Below are 16,121 nucleotides of genomic sequence, written 5' to 3'. Positions count from 1 at the left end.
AGAGTGACGTTGAGCTAGGTTACCTTAGGATCAATTCTTCTCTTGTTTGGGCATAACAATAGTGGTATCAAAGAAATGGTTGGTAAAATTTGATCATAACCAAGGTCGTAGGTAATGATTTAAAGGTTGATAAGAGAAGAGTTGGGGTAGCATAAAAATTATCTTAAATACATATTAATGATTTGTAAATGTTCCATATGAAAAAAAAAAAATTTATATGCATGAATTTTCTATGTGGAGTGCTGAGGGATTATGCCCCTAAGCGCAATGATGTTGCCCCTCTATATCTTGAGATATGAGTGTGTCAATGCAATGACGTTGGATCTAGACATTGTAACGCGTATTTCTTATGTTTATAATGGTTTTAGTGAGCACCATAGTGTTGAGGTTCTGAATGTTATGTAAAAAATCTAAATTTATTTTATTAAAATCATCGCCACAATTCCCCCCTCCCCCAATTAGCTCTTTCGGCCATAAGCGAAGGGAGAGAGAGAGGAGGAAAGAGGCGAGAGAAAGTTTATCTAAGGGAAATCGTATCTATTCTCCACATGTGAAAGTTGCTTTCATTATGTTAGGTAATCTTAACCATACTTTTATTTTTAATGATTTTGTGTAGTTTCAATTTTCTCGCTCCTAAATTTGATAACAATGCAATATCTCCCAATGTAGTAATCTTTCATCGTATAAAATTCAATATGCAATAAATATCATCATCATGAATATTTTGGCAGGGAGGTTTATGTCGAGATTTCACTAGCTAGTTTTACATTATCAATTTTATTAAAAATAAATAGAGTAATACCAAGTACTAAATGATTAGGAACCAGTACACTAAATTTGGATTTGAAATAATGACATACATAAAAATACTATTCATAAGGTCTAAAATTTATCTTGGCATAAAATATCCATATTAACAAGTACACGATATAAAATTACATGTTATTATAATTACATAAGATGTGTGTATAATATATGCTATTTTGATATACATTACAAGAAATTTATATAAAAGCAAGAAATTTTGGTTGAAAATGACTAACTGATTCATGTTGGTCAGAGCCATGTTGCCTTATACTGGCGTGTGCACCGGTATGTAAAGGTGTCAAAACGATTCGACGGATTTAGTTCAGGCCAAAACCGAAATTGACCCGACTTGAATCCAATCAACTTGAGGACGTGAAGTGTTTAATAAATGGGTAAAAAATAAAAAACCGAATACGAGTCATTAACATATTTTGGCCAAATTAATTTTATAATTTTGTAATTGTAAACTTACCATATTTAATAAAATAACTGCAGGAAATTCAGCCATTACCGGCGGTTGTTTTGCCGCCAGTACTAACGGCGGTTTAGACGCCGACGAATATCGGTGGCTCAACCGGCCGTTATGGAAGCTTATGCCGCCGGTAATAGCGGCAGTCACAGAACCGCCAAGTAAAACGTCGGCTTTAAAAGTTATCGGTGCTATACCGGCGGCCAAAGCCACCGGTGTTAAGTGATTTACTTACCGGCGGTAGAAGCTACCGGTAAAAGCCCTAAAATGAGCCAGCCTGAGCCTCTCATTTCATTTCATCTTCTCCACATCTCTCTCTTCGGTCGTGCTCGCCCGTCTCCTCCGCCCGCCTCTCACGCGACCGAGCTGCCTCTAGCCGCCGACGACCTGTCTCCGATCGCCGACTATCACACGGGCCGCCCTCGAACTCCCACTGCAAGGCCGCCGACGAACATCTGGTTCCAATCCCGTGCGCGATGCCGCCTGCAAGGTGAGGTTTTTTTTTATGTATTTCGCTTGAGTAGATCTAAAACTGAATATATGGGGTGTAATTTTAGTAGCAATAAACCTAGTGAGCGGTTTGTGACTTAAGATGTACTTTGTTGTAGAGAACTATGCTTCATGCTGATTTGAGTTCTTGAGATTAAACTATTCAAATACAAGATGGCTTGATTTATGTTGAAATGTTTTATAATTTTCTTTGGAAGGGTATATAGAATGTTTGAGAGCATTTGCGTGCCTTCTTTCTCAATGGTAAATATTCATAGTCATCTTTATGTGGGTTTTCTATTCAAGAGTTTTCTTAAATATGTATTTATTCATTATGATGGCTTTTGGTGGAAATATGAAAGCTGGTTCGACATATGATTAATAGTTATATTTGTAAGTTCAAATGCATCTTTTATATGCTTCATTAATCATGAGTACCTCTAGTGGATGATGAGATTAGAGAGTGTCGCCTTAGGTGTACTTTGTTGTATGTTTTTTGTTGATGATATTCTACATGTTGATAAGACTAGAGAGTGAGTTGAAGGTAAAATCGAATTATGGAGGTCAATCTTAGAGTCTGAAGGTTTTCACTTTAGTAGATATAAAATTGAATATATATAGTGTAATTTTAGTGGCAATAGACCTAGTGAGGAAATAATTAATAAAAGTACACGTTTTAGATATATTGAACATTTTGTTTAGAGTGATGGTGAAATAGAATGGGATATTATCAGCACAATTCAAGTTTGATGGTTGAAATGGAGGAATGAATCGGGCTTGTTATTGTGTGATAGAATAGTCCCCCTCAAACTTTAGTAAAAATTCTATAAGATGGTGGTGAGATCTGCAATGCTTTATGGTGCCGAATCGTGGTCAATAAAAGAGAAGGATGAGTGGCTTGACCCTTAGAGATAGGATACGAAGTGAGCATATACGTGATAAGGTTGGAGTAGCTCCAGTGGAAGATAAGATTTGAGAGAGTCGCTTTATATGGTTTTGTCACATTAAACGGAGGCCTTCTGATGACCCGGTAGGGAAAGTTGAGGTATTAGATTTGACTTACGTTAATAAAGGTAGAGGTAGACAATGCATTCCAATTCAAGTAAAGTATACTTGTTTGAAAGTTTAGCACGTACACTTGTTAAGGTTTACACATGTGTTTTAATAAATATTTCCATAACTATGTAGGGGGATGTTTGCTTCAACGTTCAAATGACTATCCAAGAACAGAGATATTAGATGTATAACAGATTGTTGCCGAGTCGAAAAGGATTGACAAATGATTTTATACAGGGAGTTGAAACTTTCATTCAAGTTGCATCTCAACTGCCTTCCTTTCAGTTTGATAAAATGTTTAGATGCCCATATTCAAAGCATAAAAATTGTTGTTATTGCTTTCTGTGTAGGTTTAGAATTTAGGGTGAACCTCCCTCAAATAGAGGGGAGGTTGTCGATTTTTTTTTTCAGATGCTATAGATATTAATTGTTTATAGTCATGACATTAAATGAGACGACTGATAACAAATGTTTACTAGTTTATAATAATAAACATACAAAAAGAAGCTTTTTATCGTATAATATAATATATGATTTCAAAGCTCTAAACACTAGTTGTCTAATGGAATGAATGAGAACAAATTTTGATGGCAATATTACATGAAACAAGCCCCATAAGATTTGTGGATCAAATTAGGGTTACTGAAGAATGTCGATGAAATACCATAATATTGGGATCAAAGCATTCATCTTATAGAAAAACAATCTTAAGCCACTAATGATTCATAAATAAAAGACATGCAAAAACTCTAAAAACTCTAGGTCGGCATATATATCAAATATAGGGTAGAAAAAATGGCAATGATAGACCACAATTTTCGCATCGAAGTATTTATTTTCTCAAGAGCAATCCATCACTACAAAAAACCTTATCAAAGGTTTTATATGTCATAAGAACTAAAAAAAGCGCAAACCTTTTTTTGGCTAGGTCAATGCAACTTAGGTTTTTTCTCCATTGTCTACCACCACGAGAGGTTTGACAGTGATAGAGAATGTTAGGGTCTTTATCCATGTATGTGTAAACTGGGAATTAAAAAAGGAACAATATTGGGCGATTGCAATCCATTATTAAGGCACATCGAGCTTAACTCACTCAACTGATCAAGGAAGTCGAAGGATGTGAGCTTGATTAGGTTTGAATGATATTCTTTGGTTTAGTTTGTTGGGACTTGCTCAAGCTCATTTTCGTATATTGTTCGTGCTTTATCAATTGAAAACAATAGTAACTTACAAATTCAAGTGATAATACTTGCATTAGAATTATATAGTATGTATTAGTACTTATCTATCATCTTATTACTTTAAACAAGATATTTATTATCTTCAAAATATAATTAATTTCATATATTGTAAGAAGCTCATTTGTTTTCATTTAATATAATATTTTAAAAAATCTTAAATACTGTCTCTTAAAAGAATTCATATATTTTAAAATTTATTTATTTTTACAAGCAAGGGCATGCACTTTATTATTTGTTTGCACGCATATCTCAATCACTAGAGACAAAACAAGACCCTAGGTCTATATAGTTACAAGTACAATATAAAGGGCAAGTGGGAATAGCTTAAAGCAACCAAAGATTATACATATACAGAAGCTAATCCATGGCCGGCGTTGCGCCTCAGGGCATATCCAACCGAACGGCAAACACTTGTTTGCCGTTCTTGTTTTGCTCCAACCGATCGTCATTTTTTACGCCATTTGATCGCGGATGAACAGTGCGACGCCAATATTGGCGTCGCACTGTTCACTCACGACATTTTTTGCTCTCAACAGGAAAAACGCGCGAAAGGGAGGGCGATCGTTGCCTTCTCAAAAACACCTAAAATGTCGTTCAATTGGAGCATCACCGCGCCATTTTGGAGTTTTGCATTACTTTGCCGTGAAAAATGAAGTTTTCGGTTGGAGATGCCCTCAAAGATGAAACCAAGGTTCGTCATTCGTCAATGCCCAAAATGATCCTACTAGTCGAATTCCTGGACCGAAATTACGGGCTTAAACTCCTCAGATATCAGTAGACGTTCGAGCATGATCAAGTTCTGTTAACTGCTTCGTGCAATGTTCTGCCATATGAAGCCCTAGTTCGTTCTCTTGTTTCTAATTTATCTATGTCGTCTTTGTCTACTTCCTAGTGCAGCCATTGACGCTTGCAAGCGCTTCGTTGCCACAGGTGCTGAAGAGGAATGCATTTTTTGTTTGGTTCTTCGTTCGATCTATATTTGCATGAATTTGATGTTTTGTTTTTGTATACTCTTGCTTTCTAGCATTCTTCTTTTTCAAATATAATGATTAGCCATTCCTTTTTTTTGCATGCCTTCCCTGTTGTATTGAAATTCTTTTGTTGCTTACATGCTTAGCTGTTTGGTAGAAGCCTATAATCAGACTTATTTTTGAGGACTTTAAATATTGCTGTTTTGTGAAATCCCGTTTCAGCTTGTTGTTAGTTAAATCTTGCACTTGTTAAATACCTGTAACAAATTTTAAATCCTGGAACTAATAGCCAAACAGTTGGGATCTCACAAGATTGGATTTAGTAAAACCTATTTTAATTAAGTCCGACAGTTGGGGGTGTTTGGTATTAGATTGGATTAAATTTTATTAGGATTTACTAAATCCTATTTAATTAAGTCCGATAGTTGGGGGTGTTTGGTATCAGATTGGATTCAATTTTAATAGGATTTACTAAACCCTGTAAATCCGGCATAAATTTTGAATTGTGTTTGGAATGACAACTTTTAAATCCTGTTAAATCCATAAAAATTGTTTGACAATTTTTCAAATTACTTATTAATTTTTATTACACTTTATATATTTAGTAATATATCTTTTAAATTATATTAATTAAGCTAATGATATTATATTTAATTATTAATATATCATTAATTTTTCAATTAAGTTAAATTAGATAAATATTTTATGCACTAATTATATTATTAATTTACTCAATTATTATTATTTTAACTTATATTAATTAAGTTAAGCAGTAATAACTTCAGGGGTGTCGGGTTTGCCTTTCATCTTCTCTCGTTGCTTCGCAGGAGGTGTAGAGATTGCACGCGTCGCTTCTTCGGCTCCTTCGTCCTTCGTGGCTGTTCGACTTCGCTCCTTCGTGGCTGTTCGACTTCGCTCCTTCGTCGACTTTCCCTTCCTGTCGGATCGGAAGTTACGACATTTTGATCGGATTCAACAACGGGAGCTCGCTGGCTTTGAAGGTAACTTTCTCCCTTTCGCTCTCTTCTCCGGCCAAATCCCGTCAATATTGTTAAATCCGGGAAAGGATGGGATTATGATTTACCCGGATTTACCGGATTTATGCCATAAATCCGTAAATCCCGGATTTAAATGCTCGCGAAAAGGTGTTTGGCTGGATTGAGGTTAAATCCTACTTAAAAGTGAAGACAAATCCGATACCAAACACCCCCTAGCCAAACTGCCTTGGATATACTGTAGCCGTGGATACTAGGCAGAAGTTATTTTGTTTGTTGGATTGTCCTCTTTACGCCTTCTTGCTTGCGTTCCGTAAACTGTTTCAAGAAAAAATTGTATTTTATTGTTTTTGAATTACTTTGATGCTGATAACTTGAAGTAAGGGGAAAAACGACTTGGTGTGGGAACAACTAACCACTGGAGCTCACTTTTTCTTTATATCTGCTTGAATATACGGCTCAGTTCTCCCTAAAGGAACCTTGAAAAGATCGAGCTTTTGGTGTTTGTATGAAACAAACTTTCTGTATTAAGCTGTCGAGCAGTTAGCTATATCTCCCTTTTTTTTTTCATTTTAATTTTAGGTTCGTAGCTCTCAAAATATGATTTTTTTTGGGTGCATTGGCAACATTTTCTAATTGTTAGATTAGGGGTTATAAGTTGTTTTTATAACTCCACTAGTCCATTGTTTGAGTAAATAACATTCGGAAGATATTAGCCATTAAAACTTTGTACTCAAATTAAATAAGTTCCATAGGATTATTGTAATGGAGTTTTTAATTTCTCCATGCTTGAAAAACATAAATACATTTTATTTCAAAGGTTATGAATTGATATTTTAATTTTTCCTTCCCGAGATGTATTTTAATAGCTATGTATGCTTTTATGCTATTGTGAATGTGTTGGTGCTGAAAAAAGGATGATGATAGTGTTTTTCTCGTACATGAGATTTCACGAGAGGAGATAAGAAATGATGTCCAAAATTACAGGCTCATAAATCTTATCTAAACTCGCGTTAAAATATTTACAAGAAGTTATATCTTCAAAAACTTAAATTGAATCAACAAAATATCGGTTACTCTATCTTTCAAAAAGACCAGGCTCCCAAAGGTTAATTAAGCTTGAGGTCCCCTCCATGTGCAACTCTCTGTAAACAAAACATGCCTTAATTTTGATTTGATTGGGTTAATTATAAAACAAAGGGCCCCTAATTTAAAAATCGTTGACAATATATTACAGTTTTTTCTTAAATACATATCAATCTATAAGATAAAGGGTAAATCACCATGACCAAGCAAGATGATCATCTACACATAAAAAGTCCATATAGTCAAAGTGACCAAATCATCAAAGACTCAACAAAGGAATACGATAGGTTCAAAAGGGTAGTGGGCAAGTAGTAAGAAGTGCATGGTCAGGACTCAGGACTTCATGGATCCATCATCCTCAAGCTATCAAGTTTAAAATTATTTAGTTGAGAAGATAGTTGACCCAACCATGAATTGCATCATTTAAAGTTAGTTTTATGATCTCAAACAAAGGAAGGGAAACTTAGGTTTCCTAGACAAATGAATTCTAAATATGGATTTGAAAAGATGTATGACTTACAATCTCTAGTGGTATAGAAAATTTCCTATGAAAAAAATAAATAAAATAGCCCAAATATACACAACTAGAGCCACTCAATTGAACTCACAATATTGTCTTGGTCAGGATTGCTACAACCCAGCATAATAAGACAACACCTAGGCATATTAAAATCCATGCCTGATAAAATAGCTTTATCCTAACGATTTTGTTAGGTAATGCAAAGTTATTTGTCTTCAGGTAAGGTCAAGCACTTTTATCATGTATGTTCCATATGTCACATTATGAGCGCGCAACAATGCTTGAGGGTTTTGATTGCTGGCTAGCTCAATCATATATCTTGTTTAGGAGACACCAAGAGAATAAATTTTATTTAAAAAGTGGCTTGAGAGAGCCTTAGTTTTTAAGTAAAAATCCTTTTCTAAATTGAGTTTTAAATAATTTATGAATTTATTTAAGTTGATGGAAAATTGTTATCTTAAAAGCCTATCACAACATCGTCTATATCCCAAACAATCACATATCGGCTCAAACAATCACATATCGGCGACAAAGCGAATACAACATACAAGTACAATAAAAAAATAGGTGTAAACAAAACAGTGTGCTGTGATGGCTATATAAAATAATATAGAGTAGGCTGTTGTAGGTGAGCAGGCTGACTCGTACATATCTTTAAATAAAAATAGAAACTGTGTTTTTAATTACATGCTTAGGCTCCTATAACTATATTAAAAATGTAAGTGACAAGAAGGCATTAGTTTAGGTGATACCTTTGCTCCTGATTCTTATCATTTGGTTCAAATATATATAAACGTTTCCTGGATACTAGAAAAGGTGTTGCTGGAAGCGGATGAACATTTGCATTAAATCTAGAACTTTTGTTTAAACCTTTTTGTATATACGAAGCTTTCTCAAAATACAATAAAAATAACATAGTGCTAAATGGATCCATCAAAGCATATCGTAAAATACTAGAAAAATAAATTAAATAATATATGGCATATCGGATATTTATTCATTGGGTATTTTAAATATTTGATATATGACCCTTGTAAAACTAAAAGGGCAATGGTCGTATGACCGGCACATATAAAAAAATATTTATACGATACTTCTAATATTATAAAGCAACAAAAAAATCAAGCACAAGCTAGAGAACATCCTAACTAACAAAGAACCCAACTCACAAAGTTATATGCGGTGTGGCTCAAAGGAATTTCTAACAAGCTACTGACCTAACTACAACCTCCTTGTGCTAAGTGACTAAGGGGTTGTGGACTATAGCAACATCTAAGTGTGTGCGAAAGTCTTAGTGCGATAAGGGTTAACTCATATAGGTATGACAAGCTATGAAATTAGCTCATCTTAAGGAATCCAACTAAATTAAGGTTTATCATCTTAATTTAGTTGATTTTAAATGACTGATTTTTGAAATAGTAAGATGACATGCTCTAGGTTGATTGTATTCCTTAAACAATCATATTATATTCGGTTATGAGAGAATAACTTTCATTATCAGATGAACCATCATCTAATAATGATAGTCTAACTACCTAATCATACACTACTGTCAAAAGCTATTATGGTTTGCATTTTTTGGTCAAGTGCTGAGTCTGCTGACTCATTTCATGCAGATGCAAATGCAACCAATATGAAAAAGATAGAATGATTATCTGCCAAGCTCAAAATTCAAGTATTTGGCAGTGATTCAAACACTTGAAAGATAGAAATGTTCTAGACATTCAAAAGAAGTTTCAAATGTTTGAAGTGCAGTGCCAATTCAAATAGAGACCATCTATTCAGAAGGTAAGGAATGGTATGGTATCCGTGTATATCCATAATTGGTTATTGTTCAATCATAAGAGATGATTGAACAATAGAATGACCCAATTAAAAAGCATGATCGATTCGGGACAAGACCTAACTAAATGTGATATGACAAAGGCTCAAAGGATCTATAAAGAGAGTCACTAGTGGAGTTCTATTGGAATTAACTCATCCAAATATGATATGATCTAGTTTGGGTATAATTTAACCAAAAATGCACGGCTAAATTGGGATGTGCTAGTTAAAAGAACATGAATAGAAGGGAGCATATTTGACTAGAAGAGTATGATTAAATCAAGATAATATAGTCAAAGGCGTATGACTACACTGAAAGATGAACTTAGCCAAGAGAGCTTGGTTAATTTAAGAATACTTCTTAGTAAAAAAAGCATGACTAAGAAGGTAAGTAGTATTGTCATAAAAGCCTAACAATACTAAGAGTAGGCTTCACTAAATATAACATGACAAGTCTAATAAAATTCCTAACCAATTGGGCAAGATTGAGGAGAGTAGAAAGCACAATCAAACTAGTATGATTATATTGAAAAACACTTAACCAGAGTGATTTGTCTAAGTTCATAGGAAGTCTAATTAGGATGTATAACTATACTATTGGCTGTATTTTAATTACCTCAAATATCTCACTATGTCAATCAAGATGATGTATATATGCTAATTATACGACACGGCGTAAACTAGAGTAGTCTTTAGGAATGGTTCAAGGTAGGGCCTGGGAGGAATCTGGGGTTGTCTAGCCTTGCATGTTGTGTGAGTCATCATAGGAAAGTGTAATCAAGATGATGTGCATGCTAATGATGCAGCAAAGGGTAGACCAGAGTGGCCTTTAAAAATAGTTCAAGGTTATTGGGGCCTAGTAGAGATCTAGGGTTGACTAATCTAGCATGTTGTGTGAGTCATCCTAGAAAAGTATAATCCCCTATTGATTAGCTCTCCAACGGTGGTGAACTCATCAACTATGCTCAAATATATTGTGTAGAGTTAAAACTATGTCAGTTAAACTCAGGTTGGAAGTTTTCAGATTGAAATCAAATTAATCAAACCAAACAACCAATGTGTAGATGTTATGATTATATGTTCTAATGATGCCTAAATGAACATGAGAGGATCATATACAGTGTTCCAGGTTGATTTTTCGTTGTGAACAACTATTGATGTATCTAGGGAAGTTCTCATACCGTCTTTTAGATTTATTTAATATTTCATTATATATTTTAATCTTAAGAAAAATTAGGATATTTATCTGGATATTCACACTTATAGCATCCCCAATTGTAATGAATTTTACAAACAGATAGGATGCTATGATATGACTTGTTTTAATGACTAAAATAGTCAAGTTCCTCCAAAGATATTTAAGGTATTTTTCTTGATTAAATAATTGAAATATTGCATATTACAATTATTAAAAATAGGAAAAAATCTTAAATAATTCTATATATCTCAGGATATGTCTATAGTAGCAAGATACACCTTTCGAGAGGCTTTCATGGTAGTGAGCCCACCATATTAATATGTAATTTTGAAAAAAATATTCTTATTTTTACTTTGAAAATTAGGAAGACTATATGAATGACCAAAAGAGCCTTTGGGAAAATTCATGACTGTGTATTTTCATTTGAGGTACACTTCCATAATTTATTGAAATTTTTTGGAATTATTTAAAAGGGTGTAAAAGTTTAGAAGTATGCAAAATGCCTATTTTTGAATAATCAACCATATTAGACGGCTTAAAAAAATTCCCAAAAAATTAGTTAAGTTCTTGAAGTACACTATAAACATGCCTTAGTTTTCTCAGAATTTTCAAAAAAAAAATATTAATCATTGGGATTTTTTAATAGTTACTTTTAGACTTTGAAAAATCATAGTTTGCATACCATTATTCATTTAACTCCCAAATTTTTATTAGAAGGCTATTAGGATTTGTTTGAGCTCTCCAAAAAATTTGGGATTTTTTGGCATCATATAACTAATTTTTAATTAAAACCGAGGGTTGAAGATTTTTTAAAATTAGAAATTATGGAATTTTCCCCTAAAACTATTTATTATTGATTTCTCAAAACATAGTGCATCTATGCTAAAAATTCCACGTGATTTGGATTTTAGGACTATTCATTGCAAATTTCTTAATCAATTCCATTAAAATCCCTTTTAAATAGGAATAAATCAAGAAGGTGCTCAGCTTGGCTGGATCAGAGCCTTTGGACTTAATTTAAAAAATTCGGAACTATTGTGATTTTATCTTCCTTGCTGTTGCGGGCTGAGGAGAATAAAAATGGGTTATGATCAGCTGAGCTCAGGCCAGTTGACCCCAGCCCTATTTGAGCCTTTTTCTTGTTACATAAAGCTTCTCATGAGGATCTTTGTATATGGAGCAAGAGGAGGCTCAGGCCTTACTCTTTAATCCCTTGGCTCACTCAACCGTGACCCTGATTACCCCATGAACTAGACCTTCCTACAACTAGCTAGGGTTGGATTTTTATACCTGTGTGATCCATAGGGCTCACTGAAATTGACCCCTCATCACCTAGGTAAGAGACAAAAAAACCCTCTATGATGAGCTAAAAGTTGGCTAGATCTGTGGCTCATAGAAAGCCCAAAATCTATGATTGGGTCAGGGGTTATCTGAGCTCATCGGTGGTCAACAAGGTGGGTTATTGGGTAGAGTTGATTGCTGTGAGCTCAAGGAAGTTGATAGTATGCTCTATTAGCTTTGTGATTGGTTATGGTCTCTTATATATTTTTGGTTGAGCTTAACAGTGGAGTTTCCATGGCTTTGGATTCCCTCTTGCTGGGGAGGGGGAATAATCCAGTAACAAGGGCTAACTAATGGAGAATTTTGATTGGCCCCTTGTACCTATGTTAATCTCTTTTAATCCATATTTTAACCATGGCTAAATGGGTTTAAGTGGTTTTAAACACTAAAAATCAGTTGTTGAGTCAGCTATATTGATGGGGACATCAGAGCATGGTAAGTATATCAGAGGCGTGGTCGTCGATCTATGGCCACGATCGAGTCGATGTATTTTTGAGTCATTTCATGTATTTGTTTTATTATGCTATTTGTTATTTATGTTGTATTTTTTTCCCGTTTTACCCCTTACCTAAGGGAGGTCATATGTAAGCCCTAAGGGCAATGTCGTCTTTTATCTTTGAGTCCTTTTGTACGAGGCTATTTATAGCCCTTATGTTCTTCTTCTAAAGTTAATGAATGACTGATTGATAAAATTTTCCCCTTGCTAGATTTCTTTGTGAGATGTTGAGAGTGTTTGAGAGATGAATCCCTAGGAGAGGGAAATCGGATCACCCACCAACCTTGGAGACGGCCGGGTTTGTGGTTCTACCTTCTCTATCTTTTTTCCCCTCCTTCCTCCCTTAACTAGCCGCCGGCCTAGAACTCCTCCCTGCTCTTTAAGCCGCTGGCCACCATACAACTCCCCCTCTCCATTGGTTAAACCCAACTCCACTTCCACCCTCACCCGACCCTTTTTCCCTTCACCCCACCCATGGCTCACCCACCAAACCGCCGGCCCCTTGCTCCCCTTTGGGTTCCCTCCATCAATGCTTGCAATTATTTCCTTCCAAATGGGGTTTTAATATTTTAGGTTACTCAATTAATTTGCAAATTCAAATCTATTTGAATTTGAAATTATTACCTAAAATGCAAATCCTATTTTAGGAAAGTTGCCAAATTTCAGCCCTTTGAATTTTAAAATTAATTGGGAATTAATTAAGCCCTTCCTAATTTAATAATTCAATTTAAGAAGGCTTGATTTTATTTCCCAAACCCCTCTCTCTTTCTCCATTCCTAATTTAAGAAGGCTTGCGTCCCCACCTCCTAATTACTTTCCAACTTCAAGGTATTCCCCTTTGGAAAGATTTCAAATCCTCTTCCTTTCTCTCCTAGCCGCCCCACCCCACACCTAAGTCCTTTCCAAACTAAAAGGACTAATTGAGGAAATAATTGCTTGATTTCCCTCCACCTTTTTTCTCTAAAATCTGAACCTAATTTCCCAAAACCTTTTCCCCTAGGCCGGCCACCCTCTCTTGCCACTTCCTACTTGGATTCTTGAAAGAAACATCTCTCTTTCAAGGGGAAATGGCAAGGACAACAAAGGATCATTACCTTCAACACTTCATGCTTGGGAGAGGCTTCTTCCTCTCCAGTTGAACCTTCAAGGGAAGCTACGACGAACTTATTCAACATCTCGCATGCTTGTTCAGTTTTGACAAAGGTGAACTTCTTCCCCTTTTCAATTACCTTCCTAATACCCTAATCTTGTTGGTGATGACGAATCACAAGATCCGTGCTTCGCCTTATGCCTAAGCTTAGTAAACGTAGGATTGAGCGTGCTTTCTATGCTTCTAATCTTATTGTTAGATTAGAGATTTTGTTGAAAGCTATTTACTTCGCATGTTGAATTTCTAACTTGTTTTGATAATTCAAGCGTTTGGCAAGTGGCTTAGCCTAAACGTAGGCACCATTCTCTTGTTTTTTATTGTTTTTTTGATTGCTAATAATTTTTAATCTTACTTGCTTATTCAAGAAATCGTGCAATTCTTAACGCATCCATTTAACACATTTTAGTCCTGCATCATATATCCTTTTGGCCATCAGATGCAATCATGCAAGTACAACTTCTTAGGATTTGATGTTTTGGATGATATGCAATTAGGCAAATTACTTAGTTCCAATTGGGTTATATATATATATATATGACCTATTTAGGTGGGTCAATTAGGTTGAACCACTTCAGATTTGTATTTCAAAAACACCGAACTATGTTCACTTTCAAAGAAGTCCTATCTAAAGTTTGGGCATTGCCAAAGCCCTATCTAAAAAAATGAACTTTTATGATTTTATTTGAGGAGTTTGTTCAATACTAAGGAATGGGGGATTAGGAGTAGTTATGCCCTAGGATAACCGTTACTTCTTTTTAGTTTAATTTTTACTTTGTATGTGAAATGTTATCATGAATGTGAGTAGGTTCGAGAGGAGCAGAAATATTATTTTATCTTTTTTTTTTGCGAAAATTATTTTTATTTAGCTCAAGAGGGGGCTTTTTTATGCCCTAAAGTTGTTGAGCATCATTTTTAGTGGAGAGAAAAGGAAATGATGGAATGATGGTAAAAGACAAGAACAAGAGTAAGAAATAAAACAGAAAGAGAAGTCATGAGTCAGTTGTTAATTTGTTTATCATGCTTCAATGGCTATAACTAGAGTACGAGTCAATCATTTCCTGTTAATGGTCATGGAAGAAATATCATGTTTGCTTTTGTATATTTTTAGCTCAGTACCTTTGATGGGCTTTGTTCATATTTTTGCCAGAAGATGTGGCTTCATTTCTGATATTTAAAGAGAGGGTTAGACATATGACTTCCATGGTATTATGTGGTCTTGTCAAATGCATCTTAATATTCTAAAGTGATTTGTTAAACTTTTTGTCCGCTTAGGGAAGGGTGGAGATCACAAACAGTTAGCTTGGATTTGTGACAAGCTACAAATAATTTCACTGTGGATATTAGTGTTCCCTTTTTCTGTGAATTATGCAATCTTCTTGTTTTAGAGCAGAGGAACTTTTTTTTTTCTTTGGTCCCTCATTAACTGTCTATACAATATGCACCATACGGGAAAAATCTAGTCTTCATGGACATTTGTGGATGAACTATTAAAACTCAGTCCACACATAGCTTGGATTGAACAAATCCATTTTATGTCACGACTCGGCCCGGTTAGCTCGCAAGTGCGAGGCGGGAACAGAGATCGGACATAAAGAAGATAAAAGAAACTTTATAAAACAATTAATATAACTCCAAAATGAAGCATCAACATAAAGAAAGAGCCACTATAATTTCCAAACATAAACTTTTTCTTTTCTTTCTTTCAAAGATCACAAATCAATGGATTTAACATTAAGATTACAAAAGATACAAAAGGGGATCCATAAGTATAACCTTTTCCTCTTACATTCTAATTTTAATCTTTCAATACAAATCATCAAAACACAAAAGAACCTGCCGCCCGTCGTCTCCCTACGACGGTTGGTGCGCGGTGGTTGGTTGGCCATTTACCCCTTCCTAGATCCTCCTGAAAAGTATTCCCACAACGAGGGTGAGTCTTATACTCAATAGGTGAGAATGGAAATTCAAATGAACTTTAACATTAAGATAGAGAACTATAGCATGCTTGGGAAATTTTAATAAAAGAATCATCAATCATAAAAAAAGTTGTACTCAAAGAAGAACATACCTTCACCTCAACTTTCAAAATGCATAATCCTTCCATAACCTTTCCTTTCATCCTTTAGAGAACATCATGCCTCAAGTAGTAATTTCAATTGTATATAACATGTATGAAACATTCATAAATAGTTTAATATATTTATAACTATAACACCCGTCTCAGGAGTATCACTTGTACTGATCAGGTACACATAATTTGGCCATTTCCTTTTCCATTGGTTCATAGGAACCATCCTTTTCCATAGCTCATAAGAGCTTCCTTTTCCATGGCTCATAAGAGCCTCCTTTTCCATGTGATACTCCCACGTCAACATGCACATATATTTAATATTTATATAACCATAAGAAATGCTTGATGTAAATCATTCTTAAACAATCCACTTGTATGTTTCCATAAAGAAAATGCATGCTTGATAT

The 16,121-nt window shown here is 34.8% G+C and overlaps 1 protein-coding gene across 1 annotated transcript in view; it reads left to right on the top strand.

Moving 5' to 3' along the window:
- The first annotated feature begins 5,976 nt into the window (after window positions 1–5,976).
- Window positions 5,977–16,121, top strand: part of LOC110112447 — a 68,355-nt gene continuing 58,210 nt past the window's right edge. Inside the window, exon 1 of the mRNA XM_020844673.2 lies at window positions 5,977–6,034. The gene's annotated coding sequence lies outside the window, so the exon portion shown is untranslated. The remainder of the gene's footprint in view (window positions 6,035–16,121) is intronic.

Source organism: Dendrobium catenatum, unplaced genomic scaffold, assembly GCF_001605985.2.
Source record: "Dendrobium catenatum unplaced genomic scaffold, ASM160598v2 original_scaffold_36778, whole genome shotgun sequence".
In the NCBI taxonomy this organism is placed as follows: domain Eukaryota; kingdom Viridiplantae; phylum Streptophyta; class Magnoliopsida; order Asparagales; family Orchidaceae; genus Dendrobium; species Dendrobium catenatum.
The sequence above is the reverse complement of the archived record's forward strand: the minus strand, read 5'-3'. Positions and strand labels throughout refer to the sequence as shown.